The sequence below is a fragment of the Panthera tigris genome, chromosome C1, assembly GCF_018350195.1.
Source record: "Panthera tigris isolate Pti1 chromosome C1, P.tigris_Pti1_mat1.1, whole genome shotgun sequence".
In the NCBI taxonomy this organism is placed as follows: domain Eukaryota; kingdom Metazoa; phylum Chordata; class Mammalia; order Carnivora; family Felidae; genus Panthera; species Panthera tigris.
The window spans coordinates 195180440-195185869 of record NC_056667.1 but is presented as its reverse complement, the minus strand read 5'-3'; the positions used below and the strand labels follow the sequence as shown (position 1 = coordinate 195185869).

At 33.1% G+C, this 5430-nt stretch overlaps 1 protein-coding gene across 1 annotated transcript in view; it reads left to right on the top strand.

Annotated features, from left to right (window-relative positions):
- Window positions 1-5430, top strand: part of ERBB4 (erb-b2 receptor tyrosine kinase 4) — a 710253-nt gene that overhangs the window by 79080 nt on the left and 625743 nt on the right. The gene's annotated exons all lie outside the window — the stretch shown is intronic.

The following is a 5430-nucleotide window of genomic DNA, read 5'->3' as shown; positions in this document are numbered from 1 at the left end:
CTGGGTTCTCTTCCAAGTCATTGGTTGTTGGCAGAATTCCATGCCTTGTGGTTGTAGAACTGAAGTCTTCATTCTCTTGCATGTTATTGGCTGAGAACTCTCAAACTTTAAGGGTCCACCTTTAGATTCTTGTCACAAAGCTCCATAACAGATTCACAACATGATCATTTGCTTCTTTAAGAAAAAGATGAAATCTCTCTCTGGCTTTAATTCTATCCTCTTTTAAGGACTCATTTAATTAGGGTGAGCTTACCCAGTTCAATCTCCACTTTGATTAAGTCAAAGTCAATTGATAAGGCCTTTACTTACATCTTCAGAATCCACTCCTTCATATAAAGTAACATAAGCATGGAGTGATATCTCATTATATTAAACTCCTTTATACTCAAGGAGGGAGGATTATGCAGGGCATATACACAAGGGGGTGGGAATCTTGGGGCCATCTAAGATTTTTGCTTACTACACTAGGTTTTAGATCTTGAAAGAGTAAATTTCACCTAGCAGCATTGCTCACTATAGAGAAAAGGTCATAGCAACATAAGTGTTCCTTGACCGGTGAATAAGCAAAATGTAGTATATACATACATGGAAATATTATTCAGCCTTAAAAAGGAAGAGAATTCTGACCTGTGCTACAACATGGATGAATCTTGAGGACATTGTGCTAAGTGAAATAAGCCAATCACAAAACACAAATACCATGTCATCCTCCTATATGATATGCTTAGAGTAGCAAATCCATACAGACAGAAGGTACCATGGATTGTTGCCAGGGGCTGAGGGTAGGGAAGAATGGGGATTGTCATTTAATTGGTACAGAGGTTCAATTGTGTAAAATAAAAAGCATTCTGGAGATTGGCTGTACAACAGTGTGAATGTACTTAACACTTCTGAGCTCTATGCTTAAAAATGGTTAAGATCTTGTACATTTTATGTCATATGTGTTTTATCACAGTTAAAAATAAAAGAAGAAAATCAAGTTTCAGCATCAAAAAAATTCAGAGATGTAATAATTCTTTCTCTTTCTGTTCTAAATCATCTGCTAAAAAAACCCACAAAAAGAAACAGTGAAAAAGTGTATCATGGGCTACAGTCATCAAGGGAAGCTTTGTGGAGACTGTAGTTCTGAACTTAGTTTTTTTTTTTTTTTTTTTTTTTTTTTTTTTTTTTTAAAGTAAATAGTGTTTGGATACTTAGAAAAACAGAATAAATGGGACAAACTTGCCAAGACATAGAGTTGTTCAGAAGAGGGAGTTCCTAGCCAGAGTTATATAGAGACAAAGTGGAGGTTTTCGAAGAAAGTTGAGGTGAGAATGTAAAGGGTTTTTAAATGCTAAACTAAAGGAAATGGGTGTTAGTTTATAGTTTGTGAGGAAATATTGAAAATAGTATAATGTATTCTATGATACTGTTGTCTAGGAGTCCTTGTCATATGCCTCAGCTTATACATTCCTGGAGGAAACAGAATGTGACAGCAAGATGTGTGGTTAACAGATTAATAATTATTATTTGTTTTTCTGATAAAATGTTTCCCTATCACATGCAAAATGCAAAACGGTTATCTTTGTTCAAGGAATCTGTTGCACTAAAGAATCAATTACTGATATTGAATAATCTGTATGATTGACACTAAGGCAAAGAACATGTCTTAATTTATCTTTGTATCTTTCTCTAAGTCTTAAACCAGTGCCTTGCATATAGTGATTGTTGAGTTAAAGTAGTATGCTGAAGAATGTAAGTGTTCTGTCCTGAAAATTACATCTATAGAACCTTGCATCTGTAATCCAAATAGACAGCAAAATATAGTGGTAATTCTTGCTAGGCAGTGTAACCTCACAATTCTTCCCAAGTAATTCCATTTGAGACTGACTTTCAATACCGAACACTGGTAATGAAATTGACTATTCAAAAAAGATGAAAAAAAACTTTATTAAGAGAGTATACATATTATTTTAAGAAAAAAAGTTAAATGAAATCTCCAATATTTCAGGGAGAAATCTTCTTAGACATTAAAAGATAACTCAGCTTCTTTGCATTGTTTTCACTCATCCATTGGGTCAACTCAATTTTGAGTTAAACCTTTTTTCTTTTTTTAAAAGACAGACAACACTGGTGGGTCTACATAAATGCACAAAATGAGGGAGTCTGGTTGGTAATTGATTACCTAAATATTAGTTTTGCATTATCTTTAAAATCAAGGCATAGACATGTGCTCATAGATTCTAAGTAAACCACTTTCCTTATTTTATAAAGAATATAATACATGAATTGTGAAATCTACAGAGTATTGAGTGTGAGAAGAATTTATAAAACATATTTGATGAGCTGATATTTACAATCAGTTTATCCAAAGATTCACAGACTGACCACTCTATTCTATACCAAAAAGGTAATATTTTGTCTTATAATTTCAAATAATTTTATCTGTTCATCCATGAGAACTTCTCTTGCAATGTCTTCTGTTCCCCATCATCCTCAACCCTAACCCACTTATTGGAAGCAAATGAGATAAATGTCCATTTCTTGTACTAAAAATGACATGAAGGGGTGCCTGGGTGGCGCAGTCGGTTAAGCGTCCGACTTCAGCCAGGTCACGATCTCGCGGTCCGTGAGTTCGAGCCCCGCGTCAGGCTCTGGGCTGATGGCTCGGAGCCTGGAGCCTGTTTCCGATTCTGTGTCTCCCTCTCTCTCTGCCCCTCCCCCGTTCATGCTCTGTCTCTCTCTGTCTCAAAAATAAATAAAAAACGTTGAAAATTTTTTTTTTTTTTAAATGACATGAATATAAGCATACACATATTTGGGTTACTTAGTTTTTAAATTAATAGCAAAAGCTAGTATATTTTAGGTCAGAAAAACTAAATAATGCCATTTATTTGTAAGTTCTTTGTAGCTAGAATTGATTATACAATATCCTGAATTGTCAACAAAGACAATTTAAAGTCAAGGGTGTTAGGTGATGTAATGAAGTTCTTCAATATAGATTTTCTATAGTTCTTCAATATAGATTTCTGTTGAGTAAATTTTGAGAATGATCAACCCAAACAACTGTGTGGTAGTATATCTTGTGTTTTTTGTTTTGTTTTGTTTTGTTTTGCTTTGTTATTTAGATGACATATAGCATTATATTAGTTTCAGGTATAAAACGTGCTTTGAAATTTATATATATTGTGAAACAATCACCAGAATAAGTCTAGTTAACATTCATCACCAAACACAGTTACAATTTTTTGTGTGTGTGTGTTGAGAACTTTTAAGATGTACTCTCTTAGCAGCTCTCAAATATATAGTACAGTATTTTTAGCACTGGTCACCATTCTGTATGTTACCTAACCTATTATTTTATAGCTGGGCGTTTGATAACAGCTATTCCAATAGGTGTGAGGTGATATCTTACTGTGGTTTTGATTTGCATTTCCCTGATGATTATTGATGTTGAACACCTTTCCAGGTACCTATTGGCCATCCGTGTGTCTTCTTTGGAAAAATGTCTATTCAGCTCCACTGCCCATGTTATAATAGAATCATTTTTTTTTATATTGAGGTCTATGAGTTTTTATGTATTTTGGATATTAACTCCTTATCAGATGTATGATTTGCAAATATTTTTCTCCCAGTCAGGAGGTTGCCTTTTCATTGTGTTAATGATATCCTTTGCTGTTGAGAAGCTTTTTGCTTTGATGTTGTCCTACTTATTTATTTTTTGCTTTTGTTGTCTTTGCTTTTGTGTCAGATCCAAATTATCATCATCATGAAGCTTACTGCTTTTGTGTTCTAGGTAACTACTTTCTTCTTTTTGGTATTTTTTCATATTAAATTTTCCTTATTTTTCCTTAAACTAAAGTAATGTAACAAATTTGGAGAAAAAGTTTATTTTTTAAATGTATGCACAACAGTTACTGCCTTAATAAGAAAAGGAATATGTTTTAGAAGCACTGAAGATACATGTATATAGTATAATTTAGAGTCAAAATTGGGGAGAGGTTTAGTGATGGGGGAATACTTAGAGAAACTCTTAAGGCAAGGTTGTTTATATGAAGCCTCAACAAATTAGGCAGAAAGTATGGAATTGAAAGGTAACTGCTGGGTCACACTTCCCAGTCTCTTTGGTAGAAGAATAAATATGAGAGGAAAACCCTGTAAAACGTTATGTTTCTTGAGGACAGATCCCATACTTGATCGAATGTCCTGTGTAATTAGACCACAGGTGTGACATTTCTACCTGTATCTGTTTTGCTCTTCATGGCCAAGTTTTATAAAAGGGCCACACTCACCAACTGTCCCCATTTTCAAATTCTGCATTTGCTCTCCAACTGTGTAACTCCAGCTCCTGCTTTTATCACCTGACCAGAAATGTCCTTTTTTTGGTAACTGTTTGCTTACCTCTTGCCAAAGCCATTGGGAATTACTTTGGGCGTTATCTTACTTGATATCCATTATGGAAATTTACATTATTTCTTAACTTTATTTTTCTTAAAAAAATTCTCACTATATGTATGTATACATAAATCTTCAGTTAAAAATTCAGAAATATCTAGAAATCAATAGATTATAAACAATACCTGCAACTTACTGCCCCTCCCCAATTCATTGGTATAAGTCTGTTTCTCTCACACATGCAAGTTATAATGTATATTCAGAGAAGCTTACTAATTTTCTTAATTAAGCTTCATATTATAAATATTTCTTCATGCCCTTAAAAATTTTTCAAGCATCTATAATGACTGTATAATATTCTAGTCTATAGATGCACCTAATTCCAACATTTTACTTAAATATATTTCAAACTTTCACAATTACAAATAATGTTGGGAAAACATCCTTGGGTATAAAATTCTTTATATCTACTGTTGAATATTTTCTAGGATATATTTGAGGAAGTGTAATTACCAAAGCAAAAGATATGGCCATTTGTAAGGTTCTGGATACATGAAGTTAATTTGTTTTCCAGAGAGGTGCTGAAATTTTTTTTTTGCCAGGACTGAGAAAATATCCATTATATCACACACTCGCTAAACTTTTTCCAATTGGGTAAAAACATGATACTGGTTTTATTTTGTATTTCTATAAGGTGTGTAATATAGAGTGCAATCTAGATAATTATCTCCAAACCTTTAAAAGTTTTCTTCTCTAATGTTTTTTAATTAAATCATCTATGATTTTTCTTAATTTTTTATGGAATTGCAAAATTCTCTTCTTGATTATGTTACTCTTGGGGGCCTTATCTTTATAGTCTGATTCTCTCACTTCAATTAATTAATTCATTTTATTGTGTTGCTTCATCATCCCACATGGGCTTTTCTTATTTTATATCTAACAAAACATGATGTCAAAACATATTCCATATTTCCATTAGAAGTACCAACTAAAAAGATTATATATACATTGCACTAACTTACAGGAGACGCATGTGATGCACTTACCCTGCTAAGA